The 19,623-nt window shown below is 39.0% G+C and overlaps 1 protein-coding gene across 4 annotated transcripts in view; it reads right to left on the minus strand.

Moving 5' to 3' along the window:
- The window catches only part of sptbn2 (spectrin, beta, non-erythrocytic 2), a 55,805-nt gene extending 44,930 nt beyond the window's left edge, over positions 1-10,875 (minus strand). For 2 of the 4 annotated variants that reach the window (XM_030746831.1, XM_030746829.1), the window contains exon 1: positions 10,567-10,874. The gene's annotated coding sequence lies outside the window, so the exon portion shown is untranslated. Of the gene's footprint in view, positions 1-10,566 lie in introns of all 4 variants that reach the window. The other 2 variants (XM_030746830.1, XM_030746832.1) reach the window with 2 other exon arrangements.
- Positions 10,876-19,623: the final 8,748 nt, after the last annotated feature.

Here is a 19,623-nt window from a genome sequence, read left to right on the forward strand (position 1 = left end):
ATTATTGCACCAATAATAATAATAATAATAATAATAATAATAATAATAAATATTTTAAAAACACACACACAGATGTAAACTGTGCAAATGATGTCAGTCTAGCACTGCCGACAAATACTTGCATTTAAGATTTCTACACAGCCTAAATTACAAAAATCCACAGCACAGAAGCAAGAGCCACAAAGAGGACAGACTATCCAGGACAGGCCTGGCAGTGATACAATCCAAGGCAATCTGTTTGGGGGATTGGACCATGGTAGGAGCTGAAGAGGGGCAGGACCAGTGAGGTCACAAGAGTCTGGCAGCGACAACAAAGCACCAATCCTCCCCTCATTGTGAGTAGGACGAGGCTCAGCTCAGTGTCTGCACTAATCGCTCCTCAGTGGATCAGACTAACAATCCCCTGACCTACTATGATACAGCCTACTGTACTCACCCCCCTCCCACACCCACACACACACACAAAAAACCTGGTAACATAAAAACCGCACATGCAACTTGACCTGACCTATTATAGTACACCACTCCCAACACCCCTTCTACATGTACACACAATGCTTTGGAAAGTCACAATTACAAATCCACCCACATAGTATGTAACCATATCAGCATTCAGCACACAAAATAGATTGATTCAACACTTACAATTATGCCAGCCTGAGTGATGTGCAGCTACCGCCCCCAGTTCAGACAGAAACTAAATCACAAAGAAATTAACCTATAAAAATGCATCTTTGTAAAAAGGACATAAGACATAAGTAAGGCCTTTAAGACTGATTTGTATTTTTCCATACACAAACCTTCAGATATCAGATATAAGCCCCAAAGCTACTTAAAATAGAGGCGAGCAGACAGATGTGGCACAAAAAGGCCGCATAAAAGAGGTTCTATGAAAGAAAATCCCCCCAAGGCCTAATCCACAAATCTACACAAAGACACATTTATGTAATGAAACATGCTTTTGAAAAATTACTAGTGTAATTAAGACAAAACAATATACAAATGAAAGCGTGCCATCTAAATTTGTAGTAGCCAGACATCACTGTGGGGCTGTGAACAGAATAAAAACATAAATGACTGACAGATTCGTGTGTATTTTTTCAGTATCATTATGAAATATCCTCAAATTGAGTAAAAAGAGGTGGTCTGCATGAAAGACTAACCCTTTCCAAGCACAGTGAGTTATGCTTTCTTAACTAAAAATAGGAATACAAGACACAGATAAATAGTACTGCTGAAAAAGGGAAACATTTGAAAGGAGGGCACAAAGGAATGCCTCGAGGCTAAAGCCAGCTCCTTACTGGGCAGACACACATCAGGCTACTGCTCACAACAGAATGACACTGGTGAAGAAAGCAGGGCAGAGCCAGCGGCATGATAGGCAGCACCACCACCTCTTCCCTTTTCTCTCTCTGTCACCCCACCTCCCCTCCCAGAGCTGCCTCGCTTTGCCCAGCTGGTCTGTTTGTCACTGCACCCGTTAATCAGGGAGAGAGGAAAAGAGAAATAGAGCCTGCAATCAGTCACCCACAGGGAATTAGGCCTGTGCACATTAGCCAGCCAAACTGCTACCTTACGCCAAGGGAATAGAGTAGACGGACACACACACACACACACACACACACACACACAAACACACACACACACCTTATAATGACAAAGGGGCCTTGTCATCAGACTCATAACAAAACCATGTTACAATACAGGCATTCAAAACACATGAACATGAGCTTTTTAATGACTACAATACAAACGGTAAAATATAAAACTTTATATGTCAAGGAAAATGACTGCAATTAAAGCTAAATTCATGTAAGCTAAATTATTTTTGCTTGCATGCTTTTTGAGTGTAACAAAGCTGTGAGCTTTGTGTGAATAAATATTAACATGTTCAAGTGATGTGGCACTTCTGCATTACCCCAAATCAACCTGCTTATGATACTCAGATGAGCCTGCTTGGATGTGGACGCAGATCCCAAAAAGCAGAGTACAAAGCCTGCCCTGCCAAAGTGGCCCCACACAATGGAGGAGTCAGCAGAGAGTTGAGGCCAGCCGTTCAAGCCTTTCCTGTTTGCAGAGATGAGGCAGCCAGAGGGACATATGCATCAGAGGCCCCACCACAGGCTGCTGATCCTGGCCTGAATGCCCTGCTGAATAGGACAGCAGAGGTCCTTTGTTGACCTGTAGCATCACATTCATCAAACACTCAAGCAGCCAGTGTGCTCTTCACATATCGACGTAGACATGTCACTTTGGTTTAGGGTACAAGTACTGAATACTGCATAATAGTATACAATATTTGTTTTTTTTTTGTTAATTTTTCTACATGTGTATTATATTTTTAATCTAATAAGATAATCTAAATGAATTTTGTTAGGTAATCATACTAACAATCAAATTAATTTATTAATCAGTGCAATGTTTCTGGCAAACACTCTGCTTTTCCACAGCTAAAGTACTTTTCACTTCAAGAATACACACATCTCCTTGTACTCTTGGAAAATGCCATCAAAATTGGTTATATTTTGCAACTTTCTTATTAGTCTGAAAATAGAGGAGGTGCTTCTCTATACTTTAGGTACTTAAGGGACCAAAAATAACCATCTAGATTATAAACAATGTCAATCCTGCATATGATATCTATATTATTGAAATCTGTAACATTTGAAAGAAACTCAGATGCCTATGCCCTACATCTTTTTCAATGATTTGTCACAGGTTAGCAGGTGACACAAGCTACACTTGTCTCTCTCTATAACAAGAAAAGGAATAATTAATAGTCCCACTGGTATAGTTAATGTTCAGAAATACAAAAAGATGCTGCTTTACAGGCAAGTTAAGCCCCAATGGGAATTCAGGCCCATCCACAATATGGCTTATTAAGAATAACACTAAAAATAGGCAAATGCTATAGTGTTTGTGAACCTCTCATGCTGCTGCAGCTGAATGAGTCCTGAGCTTAGCCTTCATTTCTAAATACATTTGGCTGGGAGTCACAATAGCTGCATCAATCTCCCGGGCTGCCAGAAATCCAAATTAAAAACATCAGTGAATGAATTATTCATGCCATTTTAAAACACACAAGAACAACTGCAGGAATAAGCATGGGCAGCATGCCTGCAAGTGGTGATACACAGTGCTATCAGATTCATCCCAGATCATTCATATCAGTGAAAATACCTCGAGCCAGTCAGAAAGCTTTATTACTTTGTTGACAACTGGACAATAGAAAAATACCTGGAACCAGCAAGAACACCCAATATATCCCTAATTGGCATGTATGTAAGCTACATAAAAAAGACAAAGTTCTGAATGTTTTTAAACTGTTCTCAAACATTTCACTGACATCACAAATCCTAATGCCCCAATATCAACACACCAGGATTTTCCTCTTGTTTCTAAACCATCAGAAATGCAAAGTTTTATTTAGCAACATCCTCTTTGTTGGAGTTTGATAACAGCCCATGATTAACAACAACTTCATGAAATATATTCATTTGGGTGACAGAAAATAGCACACATTTAAGGTCTGCGGTAGATTTAAATCACCGCGTTGGTGTTACTTATAATGGTGGTGTCACACAGCTGTTCTTTGAAGTGTTTTGAAAAAGACTTGCAAGCATTCATTTAGTAAATTGCAACCTTTGGCGTGATCACTTTAGTCAAAAAGCAGCCCAAGATACTGTAGTTCCTAACTGTAGTTCCTAAATGTAATATCAGAGTACCCCAAGAAAAAGCAAGAACTGATAAGCTGAACACATACATTGAATCCTATTCATTTTATTTAGAGGTAAGTGGTTATCAACAAATGCTTTTATCTATGTATTAAAACACTGTCCATATCAGTATTGCTCGCTAGCTCTATGATCTGAATTGGTAGTGAGATTCTGTGCTGTCAGATTTCTGCGGGGGTGGTGCAACACTTTGTGACCTTGTGAAGCACCAGTGAAACAACTGTTCAGAATTCTCTCCATCTAAAATCAGCCCCCACAAGAGGTGCTGACAAAAGTCCTTCCAGTGACCTCATCTTTAAGAGGGATACTTATTCATTAAGAGCCTGTATATGCAAGTTCAATAGAGCATGAGGTGTCATAAATACAAAACAGTTGAAAAATGGCATGTTAAGAGTTCTGTGTTGCCCATTTCCTGTCTACTCCATCAACATTTCTGGCAATATTATAAATATGGTGCTCTGCTTCATTTGACCACATCTGGTCTTAATAAAATTAGAGATATTGTGTAAAATTCAATTGAAAATTGTAAAACTCATATACATAAGGAATTTTTTTTTTTTTTTAACTACATGTTCATTTTAAGCTTGACGTTAGCAATACGTGGCATCAGCAGGGAGCTAATGTTTATTAAGCAAGCAACTGGATATACAGGACACTATGAGTGTCGTTATATAAGACCAATGTTCCATACTCTGCCCCCATACAGTCAGCATAAATGTATATTACCCTGTTACTAACTGTTACTTTGATGATACTTGACAATGACAATGGCCAATACTCTGATCATTAAGATTCTTTCTAAATCTGTTTTTAATAACACCCGGTGCAGAGCTGCTATTGTACAGAGTTTGTGTACAACATCAGGAGCTGAAAATGGCTGAAGCCACTGTAAAAGTGGCAAAAACTGCAGCATCTTTAGATGATACTTCAGACCAGCTCCAAAAGTCAGTCAGTTCCCATACACTCTCATATTAAGATGCACAATTTTACAGCATTAAAAAGCATGTTTACAGTACAGGGTTCTAGCCAACAGTTGATCACACAGCGCTGCATCAGGCTGAGAATTTCACTGGTTCGCTATCGGTACCGATTGCCATGACCACAATTAGCAAGCAAGTACTAGCAAACAGCTGTCCAACAGCCATCATCTGATCAACCTATACCACCGGGCTGTGAATTTTTTCTGGATAGAACCCTGTAACCTGGTATAAAAAAAACACGGATTTGGTCTCTATGGATATGTTTATAATTCTGGGCAGGGTGAATTTTTTTTTTTGACTCATCCACCTGGATGCTGGAATTAGGGCTTTGACTGACAGGTGTCCCAACACAAGTAGCTGGAGCTGATAAGTATTTTTCAGGCTTCATGTTCACTACCGGTCATTGAGCTGGATCTCTGTACCTTGTTTGTGCTGCTGGTGCCTTTTTATGGCTTGCAGTGTAGAAGTTTGTCCTTCAGTTTGGTGAGTGAAATTCTAGTGTTTTATTAGTCCTTTACTTAGCACTAAGTAACAGATATGTGTCAGCAGTTTATGGATGTAAGTGAAAGTAAAGGTGCAATGATGTCTGTCAGCTTTGATTGTAAATTAGTTTCAATGGACACATTTTATCATTAAGTTTCTTATGAAAACCTGGCTGTCCTTTGAGCGCCCCGTTGCTGACTTTGTAGATAACCTATATTTTCTGTACATCTTCATAGATGATTGTTTTCACAGAGCAATGTTACTTATTGTAGTACTTGATTTATTTTAAAGGACCGCAGTCATGCAAGAAAACATCTATGACCAATGTACATTTTTCAGTTTGGAATATTTATATAGCTCTTATATGTGTGGTTTGGGTGCTACCTAACTCATAGTGCCATTCTTATGCCATCCCATACATGAAACATGTTCCCATGGCTATGGCTGTTTTTCTTGACCATTTAATGCACATTTAAAACACTGAATTAAAACTGAAAGTCCACTGTACTGGTGAACAGAAGCAAAATTACCCAAAATAGTGTCCTTATGGTCAAGACTGTACAAGGTTCACTATTAATAGTGCCCTCACACATTACCCTTGTGCAGGAATACACTTATATGGCATCATCTATGCTTGCTTCTGAACCGCAGAGTATATTGTATTACAAGGCCAGAAGCCCACAAGGCCGAAGCTGACCTTACAGAATCATTACATACTAGCAGAACCTTACCATATGTGAAGATGGTCAACCTTGATTGTAAGCTTCAGCTGGTATGTGTATGTACACACTTGCTGGAAGTGAGAAATCAAGTCCCTGGTGTCTTTCTATGTCTAACTCCTCCTGTGTGCAGAGTTGCATGTTAGCAGTCCCACTGATTTTTCTCTGCTACAACTCAATTAGCATCACTATAGCAGAAAGATAACACTACAAGAATAGAGAGCAATATCAATTTGTATCATTTTACCCCATATAACAACATTTTTGGAAATGGGGCTGCAAGATAAAAGAAAAATTTTATGTTACAAAAAAATGTTAGGGCTTGCAGGGATTATTTTAATGATCTATAAAAAGTCCTTCCAGAAGCACTTGGACAGTTATTTTGAAGTTAACTTTAGCTTTAATGGCCATGGGAACACTAAAACTGCATGTACAGAATCACCAGTCAAATCTGATGAAAACAAATAAGTTGGGCAACAAAGATTTTCAACAACTTTTTCCCCCCTTCAAGTTAAAACTATCATCAGCTTGGCTAGCATAAGTCTCTCATAAATTTCAATGTAGAATTATTTCAGTGCCACATCTATTGCTGATAATGTCTCTAGCTCTACACACCAAACCACAGTGCTCTGCTTTAAAATACTGTAAAATGATAATCATGCAGTGGTTCTGTAAAAATTTAAAAACTGCTAGTCTAGTGAGTGAAAACCTCAACTTTATCTTCAAAATGTAAACTTCAAACAAAATAAAACAGGATTAGTGTATCCAAATTGATTCAACTTTAGAAATAATTAATAACCACCACATATTATAGGATTTCTGTGGTTCATTTGAACAGCATGTTGTACAAAATACAAAATATTGTAAAACCTATTAGACATTCTTTACCAAAGATTTTTCCAAATCTTTGTGTCCATTCTTTACTCAAAAGCAGAATAAAAAAAAGAAACTTTAGACTATAACTGTGACTTTTTGCATGTCACAAAAGAAAATAACTGTTTTGCTTTTGGGATGTTCTTCATTTGTATCAACTGCCCAAAGACTAGATAAATTAACTACAATAAATCAAATACTCTACTAATCCACTATATTATGACATGTTCCTGTATTTAGACCTGTAAAAATAAAACATTAAAGAGATGCACATTAGAAAGCAGCTACAAAAGGCTTCCGCTGGGTTAGTAATATGGTTCACTGCAGCAAAATAAAAGTGTGAATAGCATGAATTGAAAAAAAGCTTGTCGGAGAGGGATTTTGAAAATCAGCACTACAGGGGGCCCACATTCAAAGTCCCATTCTATTGTTGAACGCTGTTCATCAAGGCAGCCATTCAGCCAGCTAACAGCAATTTCTTATCCATCTATATCCGCCTGACTCTCCATTAAAAAGGCTCCACAGTTTTTTCATCTTGTGGTCATGAACGCAATAATAAAGTGTGATCTGGATTCCATGAGACAAAAATTACCAGTGTGTACACGTTACTCCACTAAAAGGATTTTCATGCATTTAATCTAGTTTAATATTTCTTCTTCCAGGAAACAGGGAAATATACAAAACTAACTGAAACACTTATCACAATGTCTACTTATACTATAGCTGAGAGAACTTTGACCACATGAACACACCACTTCCTTCCTGAACATAAATGCTTATATAGCTGCTATGAACACATCACTTTAAAAACATACTTTTTAAGTTCCTACAATAAATCTCTCAAGGAATTTGTGTAGAATCACTAGTTAGCAACACGAGAAACAATATTACTGACTTGAATTGATTCCACAACAAGTTGCTAATATATTTCACATATATATGTATGCCAGTACTTTCTCCAAATTTAGCCAATACAGGCATTAAAATGTGTATTAGCGCTCACAGAAAGAGTCTGTTTGTGTACATAAATGTGAAGAAAAGCTACTCACAGAGACAAAGAAAAGCCAGAAATGCATAGCTATTCCAAGCATACATTGTGTTTTAATGTGTGTGTCTAATTCCTACAGTATTATTTTCTGGATTTGTTGTTTTCACATATTGCAGCAGGTCTCTGAGGCCAGATGTCAGCCACAACTCCAAACGGATCATCGCTAAATCTTCGGTATGTGGCCAGCTTTAACCTTACACCTAATGCTGCCTGTGGGCAGTGCTCTATTAACATCATCTCAACAAGGTGAACAAAGACAGAAAAATAGTTGTCATGTCAATCTAATGATGCCATTCCAGTTTACTTTAAACTTGACAGAGACTGACTGACCTAGTCTTCAAATTAATCATCCGAGAAGCAAATTCCATTTGTAGCAAGACCAACTGGGATCTACTCCACAAAGAATGAAACAAGCAGAAAAACTGATTAATAATGAATACTTGAATTAGTAACTCCACATTTGTTTTTCTGCAACATTATGGTACGGATGCTCCAATTCTGAAATTTTGGTTCAATGCAGATGTCTACATTTACAGCTTGCAATGATTGACAGCAATATTTGTTTGTTTTGTTGTCATTTATTTCTTGTGTACCAGGGAAAAGTTAAAATAAATAAATAAATAATAAAATTAATGATCTGTCTTTTTGTAAATGTGGCTGCACAACAGTACATCAGATCATCTGTAAATGTCTGTTTTTTTGGACAATTTCTGTTTTATTTGTCAAGCATAAAAATATTTTTGTTCATCAAATCGCTATAAATAACAGGAAAGTGCAGAGATGTGTGTTGAGTAAAGTAATACAGACTCATCACTTTAACTACATGCAAGCCATTTGTGTTTATATGCCTAGTCAACCCCTTAACTCTTATTTCGAGCCATTAAAAAACCATTGGTATGGCTGTTTAGACACACTGTAACACTTTGGTGAAATTGTGTCACTAGTTATACAGGCCGTAATACCAGAGATAGAAAACATATGAGCCAGAGAACAGAACAAAATTCAGCAGTGTGTTTCATAACATGCTGCTGAATGTCTAACCACCAACTCACCTTCAGTAAGTACAATAGCTCTGCATACAGTCTCCTTTTACAAAGCTTTAATGGTCAATTTTTGTTATAGTCAAAATGGTGATTATATTTATTACTGAGGAGATGTTGGGTTTTGATGATGTACTGGACTACACTACATTTCAGACTATTCCTAAAATTTTGCATTTCATACCCACTAGAAAAATAATAAAATGCAGAGGACATCCAGCATTCAGAGGTGGTAACTGAAAGGAGTCTTTACCAATTAAAATACAAATCTTCCATGAAAAAATAAACTTTACAATACATTTTATTGGTTATTTTGCATTTACTCTATGGACATGAATTCAATTAAAAAATGCAATTATATCAAATGTAGTCTAACATATGAAGGATTGAAGATAGATGTAAGGGGGCAACTGAAATATCACAGAATGAACTTGCAGCTTTCTAACCTCCACTTTAAAGCTGGTAAATCTGAGTATAAACTGAGCCACAAACCAGTGGAGTATTGTACTGGGGACAACTGGATGACTATCTTCTAATGAAGACACCCTAAGTTTGGTTTCAAACAATTTCCTTGCAGACTGTTCTGGCCCTAAGCAGCAGTTAAGTGTCATCAACAAACTACTGCATAGATTTAGTTTACAACATCTCCGCATTTTAGTCCCGTTTTACTGACGTTTGCTTTAAGATTTCAGAAAACTAATCAAAAACACGTCTCTCTCCAACATGGGTGTTACCCAATATCTGTGTTGGACAAAAACATCAAATTGCACATTCTCATTAAGAATACTTGTTGCAATAAATTATATATTCCCATGTGGGATTTTTTTGTTTGTTTTTGTGTGTTTCTTTCCCAACTATTTTTTAGTGTGCAGATGTTTCTGGGCCATGAAACATGGATCTACACGTGGTGGCCAGTAAATGCCAGCTCCGTGCTATCTGCTAGACTAGCAGTGCTGTGCTTGATGTTCATGTAGCATACTTGCACATTTCAAAACAACGTGTTCACTGGCCTTTGGTTTCAATTATCTTTACCCTAGTAAGTCCTCATTTTACTTTTACCTGATGCATCCCCAGCTATGACTCACAGTCTAGGCCAGGCACGCAGAATAAATCTCTGTCATATCACAACAGAACATAACCACGCAGCCCACAATGTCGACAGAAAAAAAAAGAACACAGCTTTACAAGATGCCAGCTCTGTAGCATATCATGGTATGGTAGGAAAAGAAATAGCCAGGGGTTAAGCACCAAGGCTCGGCTGCTGTAGAAGCAGATGCTGAATGAAAGGACCACAGACTGGCTGTGCACAACACGCAGATAAAATGTGGCTGCGTTTGACATCGATTCAAACAAAGGCAAGAAGAGACAGACGTACACAGAGATGTTCCCAATGACTAACACAACGCGTTGCAGTCGGACACTTCTCAACCCGGCAGCTAACGTACTAGAAATGTATGCGAGTTTATCTCGAGTAACAGAAATGTAAAATACTAACGCTGTTTTTTTTTTTTTTTTGTTTTGTTTTTTTTTTTGGCTTGAAAAGCTAACAGCAGTGGCAAGCTAACAGCAGTCACCTGAATATCAGACTCCCCCCTCCTCCTCCTTCATTAGCTTTGTTACGAGTGGCTAGCCTGCTGGTGGTGGAGAATAACGAGACCAAGAAAAGGAAAAAAAAAAAAAAACACTTACCCCTTATTTTATTCTTCTTGTTAAGAGGCTCTCGGTGTTTGTTCAGTCGCGTCGCTATTTGTGAAATTTAACCAAACATGTGAAATATCTTCCGTTGCTTACAGACGCGTCCGGCTACGCTAAATTCAAATGTTAACGGTTAAAAATCCCAGGTGACACTGACAACGTCTTCCCCTTAAATCCGCATCCTCGAAAAAAAAAAGCTTTCCCTCCGCGCTGCTAGCGGTGCAGCGCGTTACGAAACCAAACCAGACTCTCTCTTTATTTAGCTTTCACACAACAAAACGGTCTGCTTGGGGGGGAAAAATTATATGTATATATATATATACGGGCTGAGAGGACCCCGTTTTGAGGCAGGTATTAGGCGGATATCCGCAGCAGCTTCTTCTCCCCCCCCTGCGGCCGAGCATCCGATGGGCCGTCCGTGCCTCACTGACTCCAGCTCCCTGTGCTAACGTTCAACAGGGAGAAGAAAGAAAAAGTAGACGTGGTGATAGCTAGGGATGTGCGTGGGAGGGGGTTAGGTGGTGGTTGAGTGGGTGGGTGTGTAGGTTGGTTTCTGACCCTTCACAGTCACATGGGAAACACTATTCTCACAGTATCGGTATTCTCAACAATAATGGAAAGAACCGCGGGGAAGGAAGATGCTGTGTCCTTGTGTCTGGTGCTGTCCCTGGTGCTAAAACTGAAAGCTTTCACTTTCACGCATACAGTAACATGCTTTTAATTACAATCTGTCTACAGCACTGTGGAAGTCTTCATCCAACCCTTATTTCTTTATATTTTCCTAACAATTTTTTTGAAACGTGCAACAATTCTAACAATCTTGAAAGTCAGTATTTGGTATGAGCACCTTTATTCTTCAACACAGCCTGAACTCTCTTAGGCAGCTTTCTTGTCAGTTCTTATAGTCTTCAGGACTACTCAAAGCTCTTCTTTGGATGTTGGCTACCTTTAGTTATGTTCTTTGTCAGGATGATCCCACACTCTGGGGAGGCCAATCCATGACTGATAGTGTTCCACTGTGTGTCTCTTTGTCTTTTACTGCTTTGACAGTGTGCTTGGGATTATTTTCATGCTGAAAAATGAAACAGTTGCCAATCAGTCACTGTTCAGTATTGCACAGTGGACCCTTATTTTTCTGTGTTCATAATTCTATCAATTTTGACAAGATCTCCAACACCGCTGGCTGAAATGCAGCCCAAACTATGACAGAACCTCCACTGTGTTTTACAGATGGCTGTAGATGTTTACTGTTGGGCCTCTCTCCTGAATTCCTCCTTACATGTTGATAACAATTTGAAGCAAAAATGTCAAATTTGGGTTCATCACTCAAATAGACTTGTTGCCACTGATTTTCAGCCCAGTTCTTGTGTAATGTAGCATGCCTCAGCCTTTTCTCCCTTTTTCTCTTCCTTAAGAATGGTTTCTTGACAGCCACCCTTCCACTGAGACTATTTCTGATGAGGCCTCAGTGAACACTAGATGGATCAGCTGAAGGGACAGATGCATTTCTCAGGTCCTGTGTCAGGCCTTTGCTGCATGTTTTCCTATTTCTTAAGGACATGACCTTCAGATACTGCTCAGGGTTAGCACCAGAGTATATAAACTGGATGGGCAACCAGCTTTGACAACAGGGCATTTGGGTCTTTGATATTTCATTAAAAAAAAAAATGGCACTTGCACTACACACACTACATCGAGAATTTATAAGCAAATATGCGCCGCAATACCCATTAAATTCACTGGATCCCTGAGGCCCATTCATAACACCAGTGTTCTGCCTGCCACTTGTTATTTTGTCTTACTCAGTTTCCTCAAAATTTTTTTTAGGACACGCTGCACACCATGCTGAGATATACGACATTTTTGGCTAATAGCGCTTTGGGAATTCCTTCCACTGTATCTGTCACTATATAGGTTATATCTGTGAGTTATATCTGTGATCTTACTGTTTTAAGAATGATCAGTCAAACAGGTCCAAATTTGAACGTAACTTTGAGAGCAAGCAGATCTACCAAGTGTACTATGTCCATGATCCTTGAACCAAAGCAAGTGCTATTTTTGAGATTAAATTCAAGATGAGACCATCGTTTCTACAGTTATACAGCTGATACCCCCAAAACTGGGCAACTTAAACTAAAAGAGTCTAAGAGAACAGCACTACAGGCCAGAGGTAAAATATGTACCTTTTATTTTTGGAATGAAATGTCCTTTTAAGGTGGGCTTAAATTCCTCCAGAGCTCTGACAATTTTCTGGTCCTTGTGCACATTATTCCATGACAAAAGGTCAGCGTATTTGAAGGTTTTTTTTTCCCTATAATTCTGTTATGACTTTAAATTTGTAAAATATTGTTGGAATGTTGGGAATATTAAATATATCACTGGACCTCAAAGCTTTCAATTCTTAAACTAGGCTATCTCCTTCTTCAGGGGGATTTTGTAGGATTAGGATTTTGTTCTATATCCATCCATTATACTGCTAGATTGCATTTTATACTTTTTGAAATCAAAGACCCATCTCCAACACAAAAGTCTTGATTTTCTTTTTCAGATTTTATTCCAGATTTGACTTCAGTTCAGAGGGTTAACTATTATTTAGTGCAACTGCAGTTGCACTAAATAATTCCTGAGACACTATGCAGCACCTGGCTGGTGTGCAACATAAAGCAGGTCATTGAGATCTGGGTTATTCATAAAGCCCTAGAAGATCCTCATAAAAGAGTGTCTCAATGCCATGGATAAGTGTTGTCCTCTGTGCTTTTTCACTACTCCACCATAGTGTGTGCACTGGATAGATGGTTACAGCAGTTAGAAAAGATGAACACTCTAGGGAGCCACTCATTCATGTTGGTTTGCTGTTGACTGGTGCATAGGAAGGCACCCCAAAGTGACACTTAAATTAGTTTCAAGTCTCAGTCTAGCTTTGGTCATTCATGGGTGTAGCAAAACCAAAAAAGTGGCAGTGGTGAGGGGTTTATGGGATGGTGGGTCTCTTAGGGAGGGCTGAGCAGTTTGGAAAATAGCATGCTACTCATTAAAGGCAGTTAGTGGTAATGAAAAGGCTCTGCTGTGTTGTTAGAGTGGTTCAGGCACTTTGCATTTTTGCTATGAATGTGTTATTGGAGTTTGAAGCTTTCCAAATAAGCAGCCTCTTTACAGCGGCAGCTAGAAAGTAATTCATTTTGGGGCCAATCAAAATGGGCCGGGGTATTTGAACTTTAAAAAAAGAACAGGGGTATAAATCATACGGCTAAAAGATTTGCCTGTGTAATGAGGTGGCAGTGGGATGACACAAAACAGTTTAAACATGTTCAGTAAGTATTCAAACAGAATTTAATTTAACTTAAACTTAAAGTGTTTTTCAGATTTGTAATATTATGGTGTAAGCTTGCAGGGGGTTCAAGATATAAAAGTCAGATTTATGACAAAATGTATTGTTAACCACACAAACAAGACTGTGTCACACCTGGTTATCGATGTAGGGTAGAGTAACCTTGTATAAATTGATTAGGATGATTGAATAACACAGATAAATGCTAAGAGTAAATACCTTAGCAAATCTTTTCTTTGAATTAAAATTAATAGAAAGGTTGAATATAACACTTTGTATAATTCATTTTATTACTAAGCTGATAATGATGTGTATTTGAGCTTGTCAATGGTACCCATCACAGCGCATTTTTCTTCATATCTAATAATTTTTTTTTTTCGCCTCTAAAGAATGTGTACACAATGCTCTTAAAAGGACCTTGAATACTAGAGGTCAGGTAGATTTAACCGTGTAACGCAATACAGTACTATATACAGTAGTGTTTAAGAATAAAAGAAAGCTCCAGGTCTTCACTCTGACACACTGTTTGTGTGTCAGCATCAATAGCTCACACACGCACACACACACACACACACAAACACAACCTGTTTACGCCCTCAGCCCCAGTCCCCACCTCTGCTCAAAGACCCACACCCAAGCAGACAGCTCAGCCACAATCCACCATGACAAAGGAAAAGAGCTGAGCGTGGGATATAAGGCTGCCACTGGCTGCCAGAGTGCGTCCAGCACAGTGATTTCTGCAGATTGCAGCATTTTGAGCTAAACCCCCTTCTGTCTGCTCACTATAGATGGGACCTGGGTGGGTGGGGTCATTATTCGTGCGTGCAGTGACCGGGGTGGCAATGGAGGGTGGTGTTTGGTAAAGTCGGTGTGACTATGTACCCTCACAGATGGGTGGATATCTGTTTGTTTTTTCCTCAGAACGGTTTGTGTGTTTGAGTAATACAACCCTCATTAAAGCTGAATGATATGACTGCAATCGTGGGTATTTGAAGGGGGTCTCTGTCTGTGCTGCTGCAGCTCTAATAAGGTATCTGAAGCAGAAGCTGAAGAAACAAGACTCCAGATACAGCAAACAGATCTCAGACATGATGCAGATTGCATTATGCCTACTTTACGAATGAATTCAGAACCCTCTAAATTAACTGAAAATATAAGTTGTAAGAAAAAGCCAAATTTGTAGGTTCTAATGCATACCGAGCCTGCAATTCATCCTCTACAAGTGCCATCCTATTATATCATACACAACATGAAAGACTCAGCTGCAGTGGAGATGGGCTGCACAGACGCTCGTAGAAGTGCTAGTAGCTGCATTTATGTCAGGCAGGAGGAAAAGAGAAAGACCATCAGAGAAGATTCATGGATGTAGTGAAGGTGGACATGCAGAGGGTTGGCTAGATCATCTTCCACTTTTTTATTCTCTCTTTATGTTAATCAACCTCAAGACTTGGGGGACATTGATGAGAAAACCAACCTAAAGAGACTCACAGACTTGTTCAGTCTTTATGAGGCTGCACTGTAAATGTGAAAAAAAATGCAGATCATCTTGCTATGTGAAATATGCACATCATCATATGTCATATTTGTCCCTCCGCCTCCAAAGTCAACCAAAGTTGTATTCAACCAACAATGAAGAAAGTTTAGTAGCTGCAGTCTACTGCCACAGTCACCCAGCGGGTTATACTCCGGTCAGTACGACCCACTAAAAGATATTTATGTCTCCAACACCACTTTTTGAGTTTTCTCTGGAGGACGGCTATGCTATTTCTGTTTTGGTTCTTGCTCATGTGTCTCTCCTATCCCTTTTCTTATCTCTGTTTCTCCCCAAACTAGTTGCTGGAGGTCACCCTGCTGTTCCAGTTTAAAATTATATAATAATTAGACAGAATGAAACCAGGACAGTAAGGAGCTATGGTGCCACCATGGTGCAACGTGACTCACGGAGCGCGCAGAAATTGGGACCGTCTATAGGTCTGGGCAAATGGCTGTTTGGGGAATTATGACACATTTTTTGGCTGGCAAATCAGAAGACAAGCTGTTTTACAGGCAGTTAATGTTTATGAATCCCATGATAACACTGTGGATTCACTCACTTTCTTGAGCATTTCAAAAATCAGTGTTTTTTTTTTGAGGGGGGAGGGGTCACAGCAGGCATGGTAGGCAACACATGAGTCAAAGCAAAGAAGGACAACTGCATCATTTACACATCATGAGAGCTGCTCACTTTGTGCAACTACTCTGTTACTTGACAGACCAAAGCAGCTGACAAATCTAAAGTTGAAATTGTTAGTATCATTTAAGCTGATAAACTGAGGTTGAATAAAGCACATATAGCATGCCCCCCCCCCAAAAAAAAGAAAAAGAAAGAAAATCAAATTAACATCATGTATGCAGGAGCAGGAAGACTGTATACTGTATACTTGTTGCTCAGATTTTTTTCCTCTTAGACCAGATTGACCATAAAATACCTTTCTGTTCCTTCCCATTGTACCTTTAGAGATGACTGCACTGAAGTGGAGACAAGAGAATAAAGACAAAACATCCAGTGCTGTACTTGTGCACCAGCAGCTCCCTCTAGTGCATGTTGTTTTTGTTTTAAGGAGGTTATGTTTTAGGTAGTGTTTGCGTGCGTGCGAGCGTGTCATTCAGTCTGCAAACACGATAGCGTGATAGATACATTTTGGATGAATTCTAATAAAACTTTGCAGGGGTGCAGAGTGGGATCATGTTAACAATCTGTTAAAATTTGCCTTAAATCCATCGAGGTATTCAGAGTCAACTTCGAGATTTACTGGCTGAAGATTGACAAAAAGCCTCATTACTTAGAATAGAATAGAATAGAACTTTTATCATTATACATACAACAAAATTAATCATTATACAACAAATTATATAACGACATTCCGTCATAATATAATGAAATTGCGTTCGGAACAACCATCCAGAGAAAAACAGACAAGACTAACATAGGGGAGATGGGTGTCTGCAGCCGCTGCCTTTTTTCACTGGCGCCGCCACTACAATCAGTCCCCAGAAAAAGGAAACAAACACACATCATGGGGTATTTAGGTTAAAAAAAGGTCATCTGGTACGGTGTTCAAGATGAGCAGCATACCAGGGTCCAAAAAAACCACCTTAGCAAAGCATATTTGCACATTTAAAGCCAGGATAGCAAAATGGCGGGTAAGGGCGGGGGCAGGAGGGGATGCAGATGGAGACGAGAGGGTCAGGGCATTGTGGAGCCATTGTGGAGAAGCTATGATTCCTACATGTGCAGTGTGTCAGGTCAACATAGAGAAAGTACCATATAAAGATTTAAACTAGCATGTCACATTTGACCTTTGACCCCTCCTTCAAGATCAATAGACTGATCTGAAGATCAAAGTGACAATAACGCTAAACAGCTATTTAAAACTATGCTTCACACTGCAATCATTTGTATTGACAGCAGACAGGCATATAAGAAATGATATAAGAAGATTCTAAATATCACGTTACTTTGGACCTCTGACCTCACCTTCAAGGTCAAATAAGGTTAAATTTTTATAAAATGTCTCTCATCTTTAAAATTCTGCTTGAAAATGCTGCTGCCTTTGTTTGTATCAGCAACATTTAGGGAATGATGCTGGTATATGGAGATTCTAAATATCACATTATAGTTTGCATCCAAATATCATGTCACATTTGACCTCTGACCTCAGTTTTACATTTCACATCTGCTTTTCTTCACCCCAGTTCACCCCAAAATGTGTTCTATCTTTAAAGAAAGTATTGTCAAGAGAAAGAGAATGAGCTGCCTGGTTATTTAGAAATATACTGTAGTGATAATATTATCATCAACTCAAGTTGTTCATGTCCAGTTATTTACAAATTAATGCCTATTATCCATTACTTACTCCTACAAAATGTTTGTGTAATGAAAGTAAACATCTGTCATGCTGCCCTTATCTGATTTTTACTGCACTACAAACTTATTAAAGAACCAAATTGTGCCCTTGAAGCTGGATGTGAGAAGAGAAAGAGGAATTCTGGAATAAGGTGGATGAAGTTTTTGTTCTAATGTGTGAAGTCCAGAAATAAAGTGATAAGTTTTCTTGTCATTGGTTCACCATATTTCACAAATTAATGGCAATTAAGCTTCACAGAGCATTCAAGAAAGGCTTGCAAAAAGTCATATCCAGGACTGCCATGACTTCATGGACAGTAGTAATCATGGCTATGAAACACACAAAAATACTTCAGTACATCACTATGCCATATTAGTGATGTTAATGGTGATACTAATGTAATGTGGGAGTCAACCACTCCCTCCATGACTGTGACCAATAAGATCATGATCATCACCATGTAACCATATGCAAGACATATGCAACATACGCAACACAAAGACAGATTGACAAGAAGGTCTTTGGCTCCCATGGACAGAAAGAAAAAAGAAAAGGAGACTCGGTGGTGGAAAGAGGAAGTGGAGGAAAGTATTCCAATAAGAGGATGGCAAAGAAAAGCAGGATAGTCGGAGAGATGAGGATAGCAGACAGGGAGTCTGGTAGGGGTAGAGGGAAAAAAATCAATAAAATATAGTATCGCAATATTTTGCATGGCAAAATCGTATCAATACAGGGACACCAAATATACATGTTTTATTGAATAAAATACTCTGGGAACATTATGAACTAGAGGGCTCATCTCATGGAGCGCCAACAAACTGACATTAAACTGGCTCAACCAAAAAACCATCCAACACTGGACACACTTAGGCTGACAAAGCTACTTCCTAATTCTGAGCAAGCTAATGGCTCAGAATTAAAAATAGGATAGTAAAAATAGGATAGTAACCTCCCTCCATCCCTTTTCTTCCACTTATCCTGGTGACTAAATGGTTGCCCAGAGCTTGAGGGTGTTGCACACTCATGACCACTTTTGATGGGAAGTTGATTGCACAGGTCACCCAATAGGAGATAACCTTTCTGCAAACAGTCACAGTCTGACTTGGGCTGCCTGCGATCACTCAGAGAGCTCGGCGAAGCGTTGCAAACAATTTCTGTCTAATTCTGTTGATGAATTTATTGATGAAGTACACAAGGCTATCAGAACTAAAAACCTAATAATGATCAAGTTGACTTCATCTTCTCTCTTCTCAGGAGTTCCACATTTGAAGAGATCAATTTTCTGTTTTCTGAGAGAAGCCCAGCCTTTGCTGACCTTTCATAGTTGGATTTTTCCAGCAACACTTTCTGGGTGAGGATGATGATGTAGCCTCCACAGCTAAATGGCTTAAATTGGCTGCAGCTAATTCACTCTCCATCCCTTACATAGATTACATTGAGCTGGGTGTGCAGGCCATTGGGTTAACAGTACCTGACTGTGGGCTTTTGGCAGTCAAAGACCCAGCCCAAGAACAACCAGAGCCAAAGGACCAAGGCCTAGTTTAAGCTAAATCTTGGGAATAAAAGAGCAATGTTGAAATGCAGGTGGAAGAGGGAGAGAGCAGACCAATAAATAAATCTTTGCAATAAATATAATGAGATGTAGGGAGTCACTGCAAGGGAAAACAGTATGTCTGAGGTCCACAGGATTTGTTCCTTGCAGTGTTGTCTAATTTTTCCAGCAGTCAGTTTTCTGCAGCTTGTTATGCAGTGTGTCATTTGGAGGAAAAATTATTTTTCCTCAGTATTCTCAGGATTGTCCTCAATTATCATGTCAGCATTGGCAATGGCATCGTG

This window comes from Archocentrus centrarchus, chromosome 14 (assembly GCF_007364275.1).
Source record: "Archocentrus centrarchus isolate MPI-CPG fArcCen1 chromosome 14, fArcCen1, whole genome shotgun sequence".
NCBI lineage: Eukaryota > Metazoa > Chordata > Actinopteri > Cichliformes > Cichlidae > Archocentrus > Archocentrus centrarchus.